This window comes from Equus asinus, chromosome 6, assembly GCF_041296235.1.
Source record: "Equus asinus isolate D_3611 breed Donkey chromosome 6, EquAss-T2T_v2, whole genome shotgun sequence".
Taxonomy (NCBI): domain Eukaryota; kingdom Metazoa; phylum Chordata; class Mammalia; order Perissodactyla; family Equidae; genus Equus; species Equus asinus.
This window is the reverse complement of record NC_091795.1, coordinates 48,604,542-48,626,910: the sequence shown is the minus strand read 5'-3', so window position 1 is coordinate 48,626,910 and position 22,369 is coordinate 48,604,542.

Genomic DNA, 22,369 nt, shown 5'->3' with positions numbered 1-22,369 from the left:
CTAATCTCTGGGGAGGTTTTTTTTGGTCATCACCATTTTACAGATGAGGAAATTTAGGATTAGAGAGTTTATGCCAAGCTTACACAGCTTATAGGACACAGAGCTGGGCAACTTGACACCATAGCTAATGCTTCTAAGCTTTACAATGTATTGCCTTTATAAGACTTTTATGGGTAAAGAAGGAAGGAATCTATATTACTTTCTTAGACAATTAATTGGCGGAGAGGGGTCCCTTATAATATTTGTTACATACCTGTTTTATAATTCTTGACATATTGGAGTTCGATCCTGATAAAAGGAGATGTTGTAACTGGTGTCACAATGCCCAAGAATTTGATATGAGATGAGCAGCACGCACTTTCCTCCGACCTTACTCAGCTCCCTTAGCTGCAGGTCCTGAGCGTTTACTTTTCAGGCTCTGGCCTGCCCAGCTAAGACCACTGTCAGGCCAGGCTGCTGAAAAGCAGCCACACGGGTGTTGACTAGTGGCATCTAGAATTTCCTGTCTCCTAAACTTGAGATGCTGGGAGTTGGAAGTGCAGGGCTGCAGATAGCAGCTTCATCTCACCGTCTTCTAATGGAATTTCCCACGTCCACACTGGATGGGGTTCCTGTAGAGTTTCCTGGTTTGCATACTGAATTTCCTCCTGAGACTAGAGTTCTATATTAAACCCCATCCTGCCTGGATGGGGCTATGACACTCTCCCTAGTCCTTGGAGGCAGCGTGGCAAAGGGCAGGGGTGGAGCACCACCGCAGCGATTTTTGCGCAGCTATATATGTCGATTTTGCGTAACTATATATGCTGTTATTTACTTATATGTTTCTTTAAACTGCCTCACTTTTAAAATATAAATAGCTTAATCTTTTTAAAAAAGAAAACTTGAAGAAGTTTTGTAGTTTTAAGCTTTCTATTTAGGTTTATGATTCATTTTGAGTTAATTTTTGTGTATGGTGAGAGATAGGGATCAAGGTATTTTATTTCTTGCATAAGATATCCAATTACTCCAGCACTATTTATTGCAAAGATTATCTTTTCTCCAACAAATTGTCTTTGCACCTTTGTCCTTGGGAGTTAGACTGGGTTCTTTGTCCCTCTTAATTGCTGTCTGGGGAGCCAAAATATGAGCTACCACCCACCTGTCTTCAATTACTACCTCTCCCACCAGGCTCCTGCTGTCCATTCATTAGCTTGGACTCCAAGTTTGCTATATCCCTGGATATTGTAATTTAGTTTATTATTGACTTCTTTTTAGCTACTTCTGCCTAATAACAAAGTCCCCCCTTTTCTTGAGGGTTTCTTAAGTACCCCAGCCCTATCTCTGCCAAACCCTCAAATTCTCTCTTTTTTACTAGCTTGCTCGTGATGTCCCAAAAGTGACAACTCACAAATTGAGTTTGAAATTTTATAAGGGGCAAGATAGGATAAGAAAAGATGTGAATTTTGTGTAGAAGAAATGGGTGGGTATTCATAAAGCAATGTCATTACCTAGTGGCATGTCCCAATAGGGATTCACTAGTTAAGTGCTCTTGTGGATAACGAGTTATTTCCTTCATGTGATTCTTGTTTTTGGGTAGAACCAAACCATCTATGTACTATCCCATATATATGTACACCCAAACGTACATATACAAACACAAATACACACAGATATCTGGAAATATTTTTGCACTTAACTGTGGCTCCCCTTCTAGTTAACTTACAGACGTATTTTATAGTTATGCTATAGGGGAAACTTCTAAGTTATTGGATCTTACAGACTCTAAGGGATCATCTGGGTTGGGTGGGCTATCAACTTAGATGAATTAGTGGTGATGTCTTGGAGCACTGCACTGAGAAAGATTTCAAGGCTGAGTTTAACTCAGCAAGAAAAAGAGCTACCATTGATTAGTCATGCCTGCCACGGCTGGGGGTGGTGGCATATATATGGTGTATTACAAACTCTAATCTAAGACCAGACCACTCTCTTCTCCAGTGCAATAATTTCTTCTAGACTATCTTTGATAGCTGGCCTCTACTGACTGCAGGAATACTTACAGTAATGGTGAGCTTGCTTTTTTCAAGAATGCTCACTGCATTGCTGAACAGCTTACATGTTGAGTCCAAAATCTATCTCGGTGCAACTTCTCATCATTTGTCCCAATTCCACTGTTGGAGCTGTACAGACCAAGTTTATACCCTATTCTACATTATAGTTCTTAAACACTACCATTTCTCCAACTATTTTTCAGATATTGTCTCCCATCTTCCTGGATGCTATTTAATTTTTCCTTGCTACCTTTCAAGGACAGAGAATTTTAGATAGGATCTGACCAACTGGAATTAACTGGAACTCCTTCTTATTGGCTTACACATACTTAGATTAAGAAGCTTCAGTTTGCACCTGAAACATGTTACCTGATTATTTCACACTGAACTTTCAGTACATAAAAAAAATTCTTCTTTACATGAATTACTCAGTTTAGTTCTTCCCTTTCTTGAGCTTGTATTTGAATTTTTACCTCTTAAACTGTATCTTAATAACTGCCCTTTCTTGAGTACCTGTGCTGCATACTTTATTTGTATTTTCTTTTGTATCTATAAGGTAGATATTCTATTCCCATTTTGCAATTGTGAAAACTGAAACTCAGAGATGCCAATGTCACAAGGTTAGTACGTTGCAGAGCCTAAAACCAAACTCAGTTCTTTCTGGCTCTAGAGACTTTCTCTTTTGACTGCTGAATGCTCAATTTGATAATTTTGAATCCTGAATCCATCACAGAAAAAAAAAGGCAGAGGGGAGAGATAAATAGGCTGTCCTGTTGCCAAGATGTTCTTTGATTTTGGCATTCTGATGTGATAGTCAAGCATTTCATTAAAAAAATAAATAAGGGCTGGCCCTGTGGTATAGTGGTTAAGTCCGTGTGCTCTGCTTTGGCAGTCCAGCGTTTGCAGGTTCAGACGCCGTGTGTGGACTGTGGCTGTGTGCCACATACAAAATGGAGGAAGACTGGCACAGATGTTAGCTCAGCAACAACCTTCCTCAAGCAAAAAGGAAGATTGGTAACACATGTTAGCTCAGGGTAATCTTCCTCACCATAAATAAATTAAATAAATAAATAAACAAACAAACAAATCAAGAAGAAATCAACTTTGGCCTGAACAGTCCCCGGGGAACTCTCATTGGTTCCTAGTGGTCATCTTTTTTAAGTGCTTATTAGCTGTCTGCTTAAATATACAATCTAGAACTTTGCTGGGAATTAATGGCAAGTTTATCAGTCTATAATTTCCAGAATCCACAATTACAGGGACATTTGTTTGTGCCCTTTGTCTAGTCCCTGTCCTACTTCCCATAAGTTCTCATGGGTGCTCACAGCGTTCACCCTTACATCTGCCCACGTGTTCAGTTCTCTGGGACGGAAGTGGGATGGGGGAGGAGTCTGCTTTCATTTAAAGTAGCTAAGTGCTTTCACACTATATTCTCTCCTCTTATTCTTTGACTTCCTCCCAATAACGTTATTTCTTCCACTTCCAATTTGTAGGTACGAAACAGAGCCTCTCTCTTAATGGGGGGATTAATGGAATAGATGCACTCAATAAGGTTTCCAGTAATTTCTGTTAGGTGAATTCTAAAGTAAACTCTTATGGCCCTAACAACAACAATAAAAGACAGTGAATGTACTTCCCCAAAAGCCCACCTTGTATTATAAGTCAATGAAATGTATTTGGGTACTATCTACTCCTTCAGATGATCTGTGCTGGGAAATTTCTCCATTAATAAACATAATATATTGCCAGATATGAGTAGTAATAGGTACGGTTTATGATTATGTCCCAACTAGAGCTAAGAGTTTATGTATGTCAAAGTTTATTTAAAATTTTCTGGCCTATGACATAGACTGACGCCCAGACAAAAGTCATAGATTATATCATAAGAACGCGCAAATTCACATACCTGCACTGGACCCTGTGTGAGAGGGATATGTTGTTAACGCAGAGATTTACCTGGATAAAAGTTATGAAGCACTTAATACCCAGCAAAAACTTACTCTCGGTTGTTTCCACGCTCCTGACTGCTAGAAAGGGAGCCTGTCTGTGAAACACCAGTAATTGCACGTTGTTGGCGTGGAAGGATGTTGAAAGGGTTGATAAACTACAAGGAGAAGCGAGTTCCCTTTATAAATCTGACCTCGTCTAGATTAGCAACCACGGACTTCAATTTCCATGTGCTCCCTCCTCTTTGTAGTCCTCAAAAGCAAGCCTTGACAAAGCCCGGCTCCCTCTTTCCTTCTAACTCCCTATCAGTAAACCTCTACGGTCCTCCTAATCCCTTTAGAGGCCTTGACATCGGGGGTCTGAGCACAAGGCGGTCATGAATATTCATCTAGGGGCGTGGCCCCGCTGCGTGCGCGGCTCCGCGCAGCTGGGACCAGTTGAAAGGGCGCGCCAGCTGCACGCAGGGGAAACAGTTCTCATTTTGTGTGCTCGGCTGCCGAGTCGTCCAGCCTCGAGTGGGCTCGAGACCGCACATTGTGCTTGTGTGGGAGGGGCTTTGCCGAGACGAGGGGACTTTTCTGAGGCAGGGCCTAGGAGCTGTAATTCGAGGGGCTCAAATCTCCCCGCCGCCCACCTGCCGGGACATGTGAAATTCCATTGATAAAAATTCAGGGGTTATGCTCTCCAGGAGCTTGTCCCCTTTTAAGAAAACAAATACGCCTTGTGTGAATAATTGGAGGCTTTTTATCCTCTGGTGGCACCTCCTCCTTGCAATTCTCTCCAATGGAAACTCTTTCTTCTGCCTTCTCGGGGCTAATCACAACTGCTCCTCACATTTTTTTTTTAAGCTCATCGAGCCATCTTTCTCTCTTCCCTCCTCTCCATCATCCTTTGTTTAGTAGTATAGCATAGCGGTTAAATGCCAGAAATCCTGAATTGAAATTCTGGTTTGACCACTTGCAATCTGTGTGAATGTGGCAAGTTAACCTCTTGCTTTAGTTTCTTCATCTGCATGATGGAGGTAATAAAATCACCTACTTCATGGCATTAGTCTGACAATGAAATGATCTATCTATAGATGTATATTATATATAATATTAACCACATATAATATATATTAATTTATGGTGGTCACATGTATTATACATATATATATATGATCATATATATATATAAAATGCTTGAACAGTGCTAGACATATATTACACAGTAAATGTTAGTTTGGTGGTCTAGTGGTAAAGATTCGAGGCTCTCACCACTGCGGGCTGGGTTTGTTTCTGGGTCAGGGAACCACACCACCCATCTGTCAGTTGTCATACTTCCTCCTTGAGTGGTGGCTGTGTGTTACTGTGATGCTGAAAGCTATGCCGCTAGTATTTCAAACACCGCAGGGTCAGTCATGGTGGACAGGTTTCAGTCAAGCTTCTAGACTGAGACAGACTAAGAAGAAGACATGGCCACTCACTTCTGAAAAAAATTGTCCATGAAAACCCTATGAATAGCAGCAGAGCATTGTCTGATAGAGCGCTGGAGGAGAGAGGATGGTGCTAAAAGACCCAGCAGGGATCCACTCTGCTGTACACAGGGTCGCAAGAAGTCGAAATCCACTCAATGGCACTAATGACAACAATGTTAGTTATTGTTGTTATTTTACTTTTTGACTGGGCAAGACTGGCAGAAGACAGCGGAGTGTAAAACAATGTGGAAGTCAGCTGGGGTACGTACTGCTGAAGCTGGAGCCCCCTCAGAAGCAAAGTGGGCAAGAAACCACATCCACCAAAATCCAGAAGAAAGTCAGGCTTAATCCAGAGAGAACAGGGAGGTGAGCCTGCAGCGGGCGGGAGCTGGGATGTAGCTGAGAAGGGAGTGCCAGCGGGGAAACATGGGAACCATGCCATTTGAGGAAGGATCCCACAATGTCCAGACATACTGATCACAGAACCACAATGAGATTTTTTTTGGTTTTCGGGCTGAGTCCCAGACCCTAGTCTGTATTCCACTGGTTCTTAACGCACTGGGAATCTCAGGCTGGCCCTGTGAGCAGGAGCTGGCCCTGTACTTGGGAGGCCTTAGGTTGAGAAGTTTGAGCTCTAGGATTCTCCACTGACCACATCTCCCTGTCTTTGCACTATTCCCATCTTTAAAATCCCATTATCTTCAGCATGACACTCAGGCTCTTGACACGACCAGGTCCTTTTAGGTAGTTACATTGGCTTTGGTTTTACCTACTTTCCTGGCACCATCTACCCACCCTTTCCCCACGACACATATTACTCCCCACCATCCCCACTGATTTCTAGGTGTGCCAGTATTCTTTTTTTTAAGATTTTTTTTCCTTTTTCTCCACAAAGCCCCCCGGTACATAGTTGTATATTTTTAGTTGTGGGTCCTTCCAGTTGTGTGGCATGTGGGATGCCGCCTCAGCACGTCCTGAAGAGCGGTGACATGTCCATGCCCAGGATCTGAACCAGCGAAACCCTGGGCCACCGAAGCAGAGCACATGAACTTAACCACTGGGCCACGAGGCCTGCCCCAAGGTGTGCCAGTATTCTTACAGTTTCCTAAACATGTTGTGGTGGAGACAATGCTCTGTGTTCACTACCTCATTTCATCTTCCTGGGCAGATGAGAAGATATTTTCCAGTTTTTCTTGCAGTTAGGTTGGGACAATGACCAAATTCTTGACAACAGAAAAGTGAGCAGAAGGGATATGATATTTTTGGCTCAAGGAAGCTAAGAAGGGTCTGAGTTCTTCATGCTCATTCTTTCTTGTCAATAAGCCAGGAAGTGCAGAAGTCTAAAACAAGGTGGAAGCAGACTAGATCCTGAGTTTCTGTTGCAGGAGAGTTGACCAACTGGCATCAGACTCTTTTTTTAATGGGAAAAAAAATCCACTGAGATTTTGGGGTTTATTTATTATCTCAGGAGAGCCTATCTTATCCTGACTAATAATACATATGCCATGCTTTTTCTCATTTGGTCTCTCTATAATTACATTATGCCACTTGGGACGCCTCCATGCCCTTATATAGCACTATGCTCAGGTTTCTGGCCTGAGTGATTGAATGGATTTTGGTACTAGTAAGGAAAATGAGAAAGGAGGATGAGGAGTACACTTGGTAGAGAAGAAGAGCTCCATAATGTGCATGGGCTTTCCAGGCAGAGATATTCAGGAGGCATTTGGATATGAGTCTGAAGCTCAAGAGAGAGGCCTGAGCTAGGGGTAGGTAGAGAATTGGGAGTCATCAGCACGTAGGAAGAAGTGGCCAAGATCACTCAGGGATAGTCTGTAAAGTAAGGTAAGAAGAGGGTGGAAGATGGAAAGATAGAACTTGGTGAAACCCCAACATTTAGGGAAAGGCAGAGAAAGCAGAGCTCTTACAAATCTCCCTGACTTCACAATGTCCCCCTACGCCATTCAGGATTGAGCACAAAATCTGGACTAGTTTGTTGATCAAAATTTACAAATGTGAAATTTAATTTTGAAGAAAACAGAGTAGTGTGTAATCGAAGCTATTGCATAGACATGAAAATGTCTTTGAAGGACATTGCTTGCCTTAATTATCGAGAAAACTTCCCTGCAAAAGTTTAGCTTTGATCACGTTAAAGGAAGCTGTAAATTGTTAAATTTAATTTAAAAGCCGACCCTGGCTTTTAGATTCATGGCTGTCCTCAATCCGAAGTCTTCTGACTTATATCAACCTAAAGGAGTGAGAATGTGGCAAGGATTTTTAACTTGCTATAGGAATCAGTTGTCTTCACTATCTTCTGTTTTGTTTTGTTTTGTTTCTTCTTGTGATTGCTTTTTGGAGGTGATTCTTAAATTATTCTAAATGGTCACCATACTGCCACAGGTCTTTAAATGGCACCTGGACTGCCATCATGGGTCAAAAGAGGTGTAATTGGTATGTATTTCAAGGCTATCGGCAGACCACTGAGGTTCTTTCAACACCTGTACTATTTAACATCTACAGTCTCAGAGGCTCCCAGGTCCAGATCTCTGAAATATCTCTCCCTCAGAAGTGCAATTTCCTTATAAATCAGTTCCATATGAAAAAGGTATGGTTTCCCTTTGATATGGAGATATAGACAGTATCAACCATTGTATTGTCAAATAAAATTCCAAATGCAGTTCACCATGCTGGTTCAATGGAGTTTTTGGTTGGAAGGTGAGAAGACCCAAATGCATTTTCAGTAGCCACTTCTGTCACAAATCCTGCCATTGGATGCAGCATTAAGTAATTTAAGTCTTTCTTAAGTCTCTGGGCAATTTTAAGTGCATATTTACCTCTGCCCTCCATCTTGGAAGTCTGTAGTAAAAGTGAAGTCTATATGGTATATGGATATACCACCATGCAGAATGTGGTGTATTTGTTGAACATCATATACTAAAAGCCATAATTGAGAGAGAGCAAACAATGAAGGCAGCCTGCCCTGTGTCAAGGGCACCACTCCAGGGTGACTTCTACTCCTGAGCTGCTGGACAGCATTTTTCTCATACTGAAAAAATTATCCTTGTGATCTGCAGATTGAATGCCCTGTCCATGTGTTTGTTAATTATTTTAGATTTCCTTTCATCAGGTTGGTGGAAACCTTCACATGTCTTCTAAATATGTGATGCTGTGCTGTTCTTAGTGGAAACTGCTGTAACTAGCATTTTGTTTGTTGGTTTGTCTGAATGCCTATTAAGGACTAGTTTTCATGTTAGGGGCTTATATAACATCTTCAGTTTCCACATCAACTCTGCAAGATGGTCATTACAATTTTTCTTTTATAGATGAGGAAATTGAGTCTCAGAGAGGTTGGAAAATTGCTTCAGGTTACAGTTGATGGGTGACAGAGTTGGATTCAAAGCCAGGACTGTCTGTCTCCAGAGCTCATGCCCTTTCTGTGAGACTTGCCACTTCTCAGTTAGTCTTCCTCGTGCCGTCTTAAAGTTCTTCCTCCATAAATTCTCACTTGAACTTGGAAGCTCCAATTTCCTGAGCCAGCCCTTGGGAGAGTTTATTAACTCAATTTCAAGTTTCTTCATCTGTTGAGGGAACTGAAACGTCTCTGAGTCTAGACTTCAGATTCCATTTATCTTGGCGTGCCTGCCTCCTCAGCAACTGCCCCTGTCAGTGGCTGGCCAGTTCAATGGTGGCTGGTGGGTGTTTGTGCATCTGAGCTCTTGTCTTGGCTCTGCCTCTAACTCATAGGGTGACCTGAAGATGTCACTTAACCATTTCATGTCTCTGGTTCTCTAAGTGTAAAATGGAGGTGCATTAAGAATGACCTTCTTCCCTGAGGGCTTGCGTGGACTAGCTAATGATCTTCTTCCCTGAGGGCCCTGGACTACACTTTAGAAATATGAAGCATATTAACTCAGGTCAATAAACATTTATTGAGTGCCTGCAGTGTGCAGAGCAGGTGGAGGCATGGTGTTCCTGACCTGTGGATGTACTATTCTAACATTTCCTTCATTTTGTACATCTGTGAGATTCCACCCCACCTCTAAGAATGCCTTTTTCTCCACCTATGAGTTTCTTTAATTTCTCTGTGTGCCAAGACTCACTCCTGAGTGCTTTATCACCCTGGCCTACGCTACTTTGTTTGCAGAGAAACATAGCATAGTTCCTTCCTGTCCTTCTGGAAATTCTATTAGAATTCAACCAGTTTGGAAAATGACCCCTTCTTGCTCTACTAAACTGGTCATGTTTCTCTAGGCTGGAGTGTGGCATGGTCCATACAGTCTACACTCTTAGCTCAGAGGAGCATACTTTTTATTTTTGTTTTCAAACATGGCACCTGACTTAACGTTGGGTCTTCCCACAGTGAAATCCTAACAGTGACCATAGAACTCTCATGTGTTTGGGCCTCTCTGCCAAGTGCATCCATGAGCCTGATTATACAGCATTCCTGAGATTCCCGGGTCAGATCTTCCTTGGCTTCTGTGCCAACCCATGAGATAACAGCATGCTGTGAACAAATCCACAAGCAAGTTTAACCTGTCTGGAGCCAGCTCCCCAAAGGTTGAAACTTTACCCTATTCTACTGAACCTGTTTTCTTATGTTTTTCCTTTGGGACTTTTTAGTAGCAAGGCAGCTTTCTGAGATTCTGTTGTGAGCAGTTCTGGAGCTGATGGGTATTTTTACATTTACATTTTTACATGATAGGTGTGTGCATTTTCTTCTATTCTTTTTGGTGACCTACCAGAGGGAAGAGTCTTCATTTGGCTGGAAGCCTTGGATGATTTACTCTCTACTATTTAGATGGCATTAATTAATGTAGCAAATGTTTCAGATGCTTAATTATCTTAGGGGTACGAGGAGAAGATCTTCAAAGACTCTGTAACCCGGTCGAAGGTGCATAAATAGTGTGTGCCAAGAAGAATGAGCAGCCCTGTGGGCCGGGAGCGAAACTGCTGAAAAGAATCGGTGGAGGATTCACTAGCTCTCTGGGAAAAGGGCAGTGTGGGTCTTAATGCTTCGTTCCTCAAGTTTGAGCAGTGTCCATTTCATAAAGCACTTGGCTAGCATTTGGCTTGTGCTAGGTGTTGTTCAAAACATGAAATCCAATGACTTGAAGCAGTGGACTAAAGGGAGGAAAACTACCATTCTGGAAAAAAGACAGCAGTTAAACACCTGAACTTGCAAAAAAAAAAAAAATAAAGAAAAGAAAAGAAAAGAAAAGAAAAAAACCCCAAAACAAACCACGAGTACCGTTAAAGGCACTTCTCTACTTCTTCTGGTATCATTTCTGGGAACCAAATTTTATTAGAAATACAAAAATGGGATAAAACTTTTGAGACAAGTTCTTGTCTATTGGGCTTTTTCTTCTAAGATCCATTAATTACCAGATCTCTATAATAAGGGATCCAAATACATCTTAAGGGCTTCGTCTTATCCGTTAAATTTATTCATCTGACAACATGTAGGTTTGAAAGATTAGAGCCAGCGGGGAGGGTATGACAGATTGGGGATCTATTAGTGTTTTATGAGATTAGGATCACTTTTAAAATAAAAGCTGTTTAAGGTAGTGACTGACATGACAGAAGGCCCGGCATCACAAATAGCAGTCCTAGATGAAGTAGTTCAATAAGGTTCATTAGCTGTACATTTTTTTTTTTTTACTGTATCCTATAGCATTTCATTATCTCAGATGCAGTTGCACTTTAAGAATGGCCACTGCTGAAAAGCATCCTGTATAATAACATCTCCTTCAGATGGAGACATTGTGGCTCTTCACCTTTTATTTCTAGCATTAACTTTGGGGGAGCTTTCACTCCCCTAGGAATGTCAGCCAAGCTGATTTTCCCATAGATCCTGAGTCCTATTATTTATAGACTCAGTGATTCTATTATGTCACAGTAGGTCTGGCTTCATACTAGTTTTAGAAGCTCTTTTCTCATTGGACCAGACAAGCCATCAAATGGCCTGGTTTACCTTTTAGGAGGTAAGAAATCAACAGTATTCAGTTATGACCTTTAAAAATTCTTACTAATCTAGAAAACTAGAGATTTTTCTTGGAAACATAGCAGAAGTCCATGTTTGCTTTCTAAGATTATCACTCACTTGCATACATTTTAAAACTCCCCAGAATTAGAAAAAATACCATGATGAGTATTTTAAACATTCGCTGTCAGGAGTGCACCGTAGGACCAAGATCCTGCCCCTTTACAATTTCTTTCAATTTAATATTGCCGACATTTTTATGCTTTGATTGAGGCAAGATAAAGAAATGGTAAAACAACTCCAGCCAAGTAAATAAAAATGCTGTTAAATGTTGTTAAATTTTTGTAGTTATTAGCTTTGTGCTCGGTGAATTAAAGGCAGGATATGATCGCAGGCCTGGGTAAAACATGCGTGAATCCGTGTTTTTCTCAAATGCAATTGGAAATGTTCCTCCCTATAGTTTGATCCTTTCAGCATGTTAAATTTATTTTAAGCAAATAATTAAGAACACATATGAAGATTTAGCTGCGAGTTGATAATAGCAAAAAATTGGAAGTAACATAACATTTAGGTTGCCCAACCTTAGGGAAATATTTAAATAAATAAGGGCACATGCAAACAATAGAATTTTTGTAGCTGCTGGAAAAGATGTTACAGAAGAGCATTTAATGACATAGTAAGATGATCAAGATGTACTGAGTGAAAAATGCAGTTCACAAAATAGTGTACACAGCATTTGTTTTTAATCCTTTTGGGGTCACACATGTCTTTGAGAATCTGAGTAAAATGTACGTTTACCCTGGGCTTCCTATCTCCTCTTTTCCCTGGCTTACCTTTAGCACCTTATTGTTTTATCCTGGATCATCTTTTCCAAGCTTTGCTCTTAGAAGTTCACTCATAATGCTTGAGTTTCCCCCTGGTTTGCAAGTTAGGTGATCATGTAATGCTTTGAAACTTTCCCCAAAAAGGCTTCATCCATAACTTGTTTAAAATGAGATCTACTATTTGTTTAGATGATCTTAATGTTCTTAGCGCTCATTTTGATGGCCATTCATTCATTCATTTTCACATGTAAAACATTCAGCATAGAGCCTGCCATGTAGTAAACAAACACATAAATGGTAGCTGTTATTTTCACTCACAATTGTTGATTTACACATCCATATCCTTATTGAATAACTACCTTGAACATGGCTAGCCAGTGGTGAATAAAACATCTATGATTCTGTTCTTCTACAGCTTCTTTATTTTTATTGGGGTAGCAGACATCAATCTAAAGAAAAAAAGAGGATAGTGCCACAAAGTGGAGATAGAAAGCACCATGGGAGCCTGTATTGGGGCACTCCACCTCTTCTGAGGTGTCAGGGAAGCTAAGACCCTAAGGGCGCATTGACATTAGATTGGAAGTTGAAGTGGAATGGATGGGAAGGAAACAGCATTCCAAGCAGAGGGAACAGCATGTGCAAAGGGCCTTGAGTCAACACTCGACCTGGATTCCTGTAGGTTTTCCTAATTTAGAAAAGATACACTCTTACCCAGTCATTGGCAGTCAAGTGAGGTGTAAGTATAAATACTCCAGAATGGACTCCAGTGGATCACAATGAACTTTCCGATAGCTCCAAGGATGTGTAGGATGTATTGTGGGAAGCTAGTCAGCCAGGTTTCAACTACAAATCTCACATTTGAACACCTAGCTCTGAAATCTAAAGTGCCCTGGAAATTTTAACAATGTTATCTCAAATTCGGCTTGAAAAAAATCAAATTAAATTCAGAGTTCTGTGTTCATACAATTCTCAACATTCTTAATCTTTCACACTGTATATATATTCTTTTGGTATTAAGTGGGATTAATTGAGAATGGAACAGCATTTGATCACTATTATTTTACTGGGGAAAAAAAGATTCTGCTTCTTCATAGTGTGTATAGATGATCTGACTTCCTTCCTTTGAAGCCTGTTTAAATATATAAATAGATGCAAGTTCACCAGGAATTATAGATATGGTAGATCATTTTGTAGGTGCACTTGACTGGACTGGACCTGCTTATCAAGTTTCAGTTATATTAAATTTTGCAGCAGGCTTGAGTCCATCAAACTAGACTTTCTGGAACAGAAAGTTCAGTGTAAGTTCAGAGTCAAAGGATGTGATGGAACCCCTTCGCAAATGTGAAAGATTGAAAGAAACATTATTTCCCCATATTTAAGCATTACTACCCTCCCTCTTCCTATATAACATCAGGCAACCTAATATCGCAAACAAACGCCCAACAGATGCTGAATATTTTATAAGAACAGGCTACTGATGTGGATTGGAGTGAAGAAATAACAAAGCAAGAAATGATAATGTTATTGAGATTGAAAGAGTAAAAGGACATAGCAAATGTGAGTGAACAATATCTCTGGAGATTTACACCCACAGGAAAGCTGTATGCTGTCACTTGGTTCATGTCAATCCTTACTTGAGAATAGAAACAACACCTGGGGAATTACTTGTTCTGTATTATTTAACATTTTATTTATAACTTTTCAGCAATTTCCATAACCAGCATTATTTACTCACAGATGTCTTCGCAATCAAGATCACGGGCTCTGACAGCCATATTTTTTAAGAGAGATGATTTGTAGTATCTTTCTGATGTTTGACAATTTGGAATCTTCCTGTTCTTCCCTATTCACTATTGTATTTTTACAACAGACGACAACAGACAACGTCAGCAATGACAATTAGAAGATTTAGAAGCTCTATTCTAGTGCTCTTCTCAAAAGAAATATCTAAAGGCTGTTTCTAAGGACTTTGTTGTTCTGTTTTTTCAGATGTGAATGGCCAAGATAGTATTTAGATTTTGGCGGTGAGCCAAGAGGAAATATCAATGGTAACCACTGGGATTGGGGTTCAGAAGAGCCAAAAGTCTTAATAGGACCCTTTGTCTCTTCGGAAACTTACTTCAGGGTGGAGATGAACCCAAACCTTCCTGATGATCCACATCTGCTAACTCCTAATTTTTGAGGACCAAGTCAGATTTCCTTACCACATCCCAAAACCATATTTAAATTAAATCATAGCTTTAAAAATAAAAATATCGATATTCTTTCTACTCCTAATTAGGATTTAGAAGGCACACAGTGTACTTTGCAATGTATTTTCCCTCACGCAGGCGGGGACTTTTCATGAAGTCAGATTTGTCTTTTTTTTTACTCTTTCACCCCCAGTGTCTAAAACGGTACCTGGCACAGAGGAGGTACTCCATAAATATGAATGAATGAATAAATGAACTTAAGCAATTAAAGTAAACCAGAACAGAAACACTAGTATACAGACAGACCTTAGTAGTCTGGGACCACAAAATTAAGTCACATTTAATACCCACTTTATGGTGACTTTGAGCCTCTGCCTGGCTCTACGGGAAGTTAACCCCCATCAAGTACCCCCAGGTATTTCTTAGAGGTCCTGGGAGCGAGAGCTATTGTGTGTTTTAGAAACAGAACCAACAGATTCTTCTCTAGCCATGTTGCTGAGCTGCCATGCGCCGGTCAGGATCCGCCTGCGGGACTGGGACAGAGGTTGCTATTTTCCTCTTTGTCACTCCATCCCAAGCCTGGCACAGGCTCTTTCCTTAATTCCCCATAGCACAGCTGAGACTAGGCTGCAATTTTGGGTAAGACTTGATCGAAAGCTTAGCACAGGGGACCTACAACCTAGCAGATATCTCAATCATTCCTGCTTTATCAGGCTGCTTTTAGGACCCATGAGGCCCAAATCTAGCCTCTGTGGGCTGGATGTGCTCGACCAACTCATTTCCACTACTGAGAAATCCTTGAGCATGTCTTCACTACATGAAATCCAAGGCTGGGAGAGAAGGAAGAATTCCCATACCCAACTAGATCTAAGGCTTTCTTCCAAGGCTCCATTTGCTGTCCCAAGAACTGTCTTTTCCCAGGATGCCTGACAGTGGGAATATTTCCTCATTTTTAAGGAAACCTCCATCTTCTATTCATAACCGTTGCCCCAGAAGCACAAAGCCAGCGTATATGTAGCTTTGACCCAACTACATTGCATAGTAGAACACTTAGTTTATGTTGAAAACCTACAGCTAACATCTTATTTAAAGTTACTTAAGATTGTTTCATGGCCTTCAACAGACATGAAGTGTGGGTACTTGCTTTATATTTGTGTAACTAAACATCTCATTCAGGGTATTTTTTTCCCCACACAAGGGAATGGTTTGCCCTAAGGATAAATTAGTGTCTCCACCTTTTTTGTGAAAGAAAATCTTTTGCAAATTTTAAATAAATAAATATTTTTCCAGTTACTAGTCATTAAATTTCTTAGGAATGATTTTCAACCAGGATACCATATTTCAATTAAAACAAGCTGGACTAAATGCAATGTGGTATCCTGGAGCAGAAAAGGCACATTAGTGGAAAAACTGGTGATATCCAAACAATGTCTGTGGTTTAGTTAATAATAACGCACGAATCTTAATTTCTTAGCTTTGACAAATACACCAAGGTTAAGTAAGATGTTAATGTTAGGGTAAACCGGATGAAGGGTATATGGGTACTATTTGTACTAATTTACAACTTTTCTGTAAGTCTAAAATTATTCCAAAGTAAAAAAGTTCACTAAAACATAAATCAAGCTGGGATGTAGATTTCAAGCACCAGAACTGAGCTAGCTGTTATAGTTGATCATTAAATTTGTGCCAATCTTCTTAGAAACTGGCAAAGAGGAAAGTGGGTAGATCGTATGGTTCTTGTAAGAAAAAAAAAGTTGCATTACATTCATCTGAAGATAAAAAGTTTTCCAGCTCAGGATTTCAAAAGGAATTTACTACATGAGAGTTCATATAAGAAATTATGTGTAACTTAAAGGACGATGTGTTCAACTATTGTTTAATGAAAGAAAAGAAATGCCCTCAAAATGTCAAGTGCATAACTTAAAAAAAAAACATCAATTTTTTTTGGGGGGGAGGGAATTAAAATTATGTGCCCCAGGTATATAATTTTCTAATGATCTTACCTAAGGAAGTTAGAAATAGAAATAGAAAGTTAGGATTATTGCTTGGAGACCCTAATTGAATGAGACTAATAAATCCTTCAGCTTGTGTCTCTTAACCAGAAGATCCACAACTTACTTTTTACCAGGGCTAGGTCATAAACTCATTGTTGATTAGCTTTAGAGATGGGTGATAAAACTAACAAAGATATATTAACTTAGTAATCTTAAAGTGGCAGATCATTCCTCTTCCATCCTAAGATAAACTGCATGAGGCCTATAAGAAGACCTGTATTGAGAGTTCTATACCAATGCGTATGTAAGAGATGATCAGGGCTTGAACATTTATGGGTGACTATTGGCGGTTAACTACACAGACTATAAACAAACATTTTAGTATGTGCCTATAGAATGTCCACCTTTGAGTAAAACTACAACCTGTGCATTGCTTGCAAGGCTCAATAACTCCTCTGTGATGGAGAATGTTAGCTGTCCACCAAAATCCGTGCTCCCATTTCTCAGCCTCATTTAGAGTAGATGAGGTTTTTTGACTAAACCCTCATCAGTGGAATGTGGGAGGAGCTGATATAGACAAGTTTTATTTCATTTGCTTGAGAGGAATCTCTGGCCTTGGACTGAGTTCTTCTCCCTTCTGGATGATAGGAAGAGAGCAGCCTTGGAAGCTGCATGTTGAAGATGGCTGAAGTGCTGTCAGCCTGGGGCCCCAAATGACTGTGTGGAGCAGAGTTGTCTGCCAACCCAGAGCCAGTCACCTCAGATTGAAACATGAGAGAGGTGATCTTCTATAGTCTCTCTGAGTTAGTGGGTCTTCTGTTACAGCCTCTTAGCCTACCTGTCTAATACACCTTCAAAAAATAGGGATTCTGGCAAATTATGTTGGAGAGTATGACTTGGACCTATAGTCTCCTGTCTCTGGCCCTGCATCTCTGCCTCAGGACTCATAAAGTCATGCATGCCTATGGACACACGACTGGATGTGTGGTACAGATTTCAACTACTGACCCAGTCAACTGAGTGGATCAAAAGTCCTCTCTCTCACCCAGCTAGGGCTGAACGGGGAGGGAAGGACAACGGTTGTCCAGCCCTTGTGAGAGACCCTTCCTGGTTTTCTTACTGTATGGAGATATGAAGCACAGAGGTGGGCAAGAAGAATCTGAACTAGATAGACCAGAGGCTGTTTCTCCTTCTATGGGACCCAATCACCACACCAATCATAAGAGCATGGCTCAGTAAATGTCAAGCTCTGACCAACTGGATCAGCCATTCCTCCCTTGGATAGCAATGGCAAGTAGGTGGGGAGAGAAGTTGGAGATTCTCTGTCCATCATTCCCCCAAGAAGGGAGGAGAGTGGAAGTTCTATATGAAAATGTTCCCCCAACTCAAACAAGTCAGCTATCAAATGTGCTCCCTTAGTTGATCTGTTGGACAAGCCGAATAGTCAATATTAGAGACTGTTTGACAAATCTGATGACTTTGGTTTCAGTGTTTGGTAGCCCTGGCTTTTTCAGGCCACACCATGTGGGAGAGAACATACAAGCACTGGGTAATAGAGGCAAAGGTAATGAATCCCCACGCAGCAGAATCACTGCCACCAGTGCTGCCATCCTGTTCCTTCCTGTGGCAGGGTCCTGGGTGACTCAGACAGGCCCCTAACATTTGTGGGGCCTGAGACAAGTATCAATGAAGTTATTTAAGTGTTTTAAATCAAGATAACAAATTATAAAATGTGCGCCATTATTTGAATCACAGATTGGAATGGTAAAAAAAAAAGCAAGAAAATTGTCTTTCAGTGATACTGCAAAACAGTACTTTGTTATGCAATAATCTATCCCATTGATGCTGAGAGCAAAGACTGGGCAAGTTAACTGTCCTCCTCTCTTACCTAGGTGCTTTAGCTGCTCAAATCTGAAGCAAGGTCCGTCTCTAAAGTCTGCAGCAGCAAAACCCACAGTCCATGATGGCATTTGGATGCGAGGCAAGAGATGCAGGGAAATGTTTCCTGGGAGCCTGAACAGAGTAAGTCAGGAGAGCAGATGTTTAGGGTTAAAGTCTCAGTGTGCCACAGCTGCAACCCGGAGCCTGAGTGACAAAGCTGTCCATGTGTTCTTTATAATGTTTTCTTCTTTGTGTTTGTGACATATGGGACCCTCCAAAGCATTTTCTCTTTTGTCTGCATCTAAGGGCAGTATGTCTTGCAGATTCTTCTTCAAGCCAATAAAAGTTTCTGCAGTTGTCACGGGGGCCACTCCTGCTCTGGAGTCTGCAGACTTAATCTGCTGCTCTGGCTGAGGGTGAGCTTTCTTTCTAAGGATTCTTTCATTAGTGTCCTGAATGGACAGCCTTATCTCTTCTATTCTCTAATAGACTTCTCTCTGGGGACCATGAGACAAGAGCCCTAGCGTTGGCTCAGAAGATATTTGGGTAGTGTTATCTTGTGTATTATTTAAAAGCATCCTGCCACACCAACAGTCAACCTGGGCCCCCAGGGCAGAATTCAGGCATCTGGGTCTTTGACCCCATTCACAACCCCCCTTAGTTCCAAAGTTCTCTTTTTCCTCAGGGCTCACTGGATCCTCTAGCAAATAAACAGGGCTCCTTCTATCCAGTCTGGTAGCCAAACTCATGAGCTGGGCCTGCAGATCCACAATGTTGCAACCCCAACCCCCATTTCCACAGTTTATGCTCAGCTACGCTTTCCCACAATAGTCAGACAACAGGTCCAACGGCTTCATAAAGCTGTCCCAAGTTTCTAGTGATAAATTCACATGAGCACCAGGGAAGACACTTGTCTCTCTATTCCCAGTGGCTGGAGGGCATGCATCTAAACTCACCTGATCGCTGTGCCAAATAATTTACACTAACATCTGAAGAAGGGGGCAGGGCTAACGTACAGCCCTGTTTTTATATCATTTAAAATTGGGATTTCCTCTGTCAAAAGACTATTCCAACCCACTCTAGGTTTGGGCAAGTGCGTTTAAACAGGATTTATAGCCTGAAATCTACACCATGATTATACAGATAGTTTTTATGGACTCACAGGCTAACAAAAGACCCGTGGATACTGAGACAAAGATGACACGGTCCTTAACCATGGTTTTGGTGAGATGAGGCAGTGTTGCAACAATCAGAAGAGAAACCTTGAGCCTAAGTCTAATTTTAATATCATTAGATTGAGAGGTTCCATCCTTGAGTACATTGAGAAGAAAACCAACATTCAATTTTGAGGGAAATGTAGCAGACTTGTCTTAAAACTTGGGAAGATGAGGTGTCTCCTTTTTGAAGATGGGGTTGATTGACTTCAGTTCTCTCCTGAGGAATCAATGCATATGTGTTTAGTTAAGACAGTTTGGCAAGGATTGAGATCCAGTTCGAAGGCTACATTCCCATTTTGGCCATCACTTGGTTCATTCGTTTATGTGTTTTACTTTTGAAATCATAATTGAACATTTGCTATGTTCTAGGCACTATACACCAAAAACCTCCTGTAAGTTAAGTATCGCTGTATCCATTTTACAGATAACAGAGCTGAAAGGAGGACAGGGTAATTTGCCAAAAAGCTCACAATTAGCCAATCTCAGAGCTGAAGTTTGAGCTCCTGTCTGTCTGTTTCCAGGGTCCTTTCCACCAGGTCACACTGCCTTCTGCAATATTTGCAGATATACCAGCGCCTATTGCTCAGTCCAAATAATAAATGCTGAGGGCATTCAGGTCTAGGATGGTTATGGGCAGCTTCACCGTAAAGGTGAGAACTGTTGCTGCTTGAAAAATACAGAAATGAACTAAAAGGTGGTCCTGATATTAGGTAATGCAGCTACTATCACTTTTGAATACTGAGAAATATCTGCTCCTCAGGCTAAATAGCCAGAACGTTTAGTGTGCGTGGAAACTGCCCCAGACTAAACCAGAATGCGAGATCCTACAGCATGTTGGCTTCATATTCATCTGTAAAGTTAGGCTAGATTTTTAAAAAAATTCAAGAATCCGTAACAGGTCTTTCATTTCTTCCTGTTTAGGTTTAGATTTGCTTCTGAGGCAAAATACTGGAAGGAATGAGACGCAGCTGAGAAGGGGTAGTTACTGTAACACAAACCTGCTCTTTCTTCCCAGCCAGGTCAGAAGATTCAGTGGAATATTCCAGGTCCCCAAATTCCACTTGCTTTTGGTACCCACCCTTGTCCCCCCTGCTGGGTGGAAAGGCTGAGCATCCTGGGTTCTCAGTGTAATGAAACATTCTACTTGTGTGTTTTACGTCAACAGGGAAGCAATTATAGAAAAATGTGTGTTCCCACAACCTTTAGCAACATGAACCTTTATGAGCAAGGCAATGGCATTTCCTTTCCTGTTAATATTGAGCTAATTTTGTGGCATGAAATGGGGGGATAATGGTGTTGCCTTAGAGATGAGAAGCAGGACTGTGGGCCCAGCCTTTGCAGAGCCTTGGCACACCTGCCTGGCTCTCCTTGGGAGAGCATAGCTCCTTGGAATGGGCAGATAATTTCAGTGAGGGTTTTTTCCTTAATATTTCCTTATGTCACTTCCAGGTTTTCTGTTTCTTCCATGTTTATTTATATCACATAAATTAATCTTATTGAAGAGAGGAGCTGTTATGTAACAGTTAAGAAAAAGACTTTGGAGGAGAATGGGTCAGCTCCCTCACTTTCTAGCTGCATGACCTTGGGCAAGTCATTTAATTTCTCCGAGTTTACTCTGTGAAATGAGGAGGTAATTCCTCCTACCCAGGGCTGTTGAGAGCCTTCAATGTCAAACTGTATGAAAGTAGTGAGCAAAATGCCTGCCACACTGCTGATGCTCGATAAAGGGGTAGCTACTATTATTCCTGATTTTGTCTTTGATGTTTCTAGTTTCTTGGTAGAAGGGTGATGACTGTTTTTTTCTTCAGCAAGTACCCAACAAGGTTGTTGATGGTGTCTGTGTCTACACCAGCATTTCCTAATCACTGATACAGGCCATGGAAGCAAGAGGCTCCTGCTTGAGTTTATTCCTCTCCCTGCTCTGCTTCTGGGTGGTCTCTCCCCGCTCCCCACCCATCTCCTCCTCCACCCCTTACCATTCACTCTCAGAATCAGGGTAGAAAATATGGGCTACCACTACCAATTTTCAGTACAGTTTTAATTGAAAAACACTATTTGATATAATACCATAAGTCTAGGTGGCTTCTGTTTAAAAAAAAAAAACCGCAAAACTATTGTGTAGACAGAAAACATATTTGTTGACTGGATTAAAAATTTTTTTCGACTAGTCATGCAATGTACACTTCATACAGCTCTGAGAGTCTTTGAGAGGAAACTAGCAAGAATTGCTGAAACACTTTGCAGACTAAAAATTTCACTTAAATCCTTGTTTTTGACCTGAGTGAACAAAAGGAAAGCACTGCTGAACGTTCTATGCCCAAGAAAAGGAGCCTGGAAGGGGTGGGCAAGGTCACCACGAGTAGGGTGTCATCAGCAGAGTCTAGCTGACATGGTCTCAGCCACACTTCCTGACTCACCTAGGAGCGTCCCTCAGGCATCACTCAGGCTCTGGGCCAGCTCACCCCCACTCTCCACCCCTGCTGTGGCCACATCCACAGATGCCCCATTAGTCCGTGGTCCCTCTTCCTTTCCCAGGGAATTGGTGAGTTCCCAGCACTTATTAGAAGGGATAGTAGATCTGGAAAAGGAAATGCAATATGGTAGAGTGGACAGAACACAGCTTGGGGAGTCATTGGCAAATCTGTGTTCAGTTCTGGGCTCTAATATGTTCTGGCTGTGAGTGTCTGAGTAAATCATTTAGCTTCTTGAGCCCAAGTACTTTATCTGTAAAATAGTGCTTCCTTTATTCATAATCAGATATTTATTGAATACTTTGTAAGTGCCAGGCATTGTTCTAGGTAGCCCCTATGCCACAGAAGTGGGTTAGGGGCTGTGGCTAAAGGGAGTGGGTACA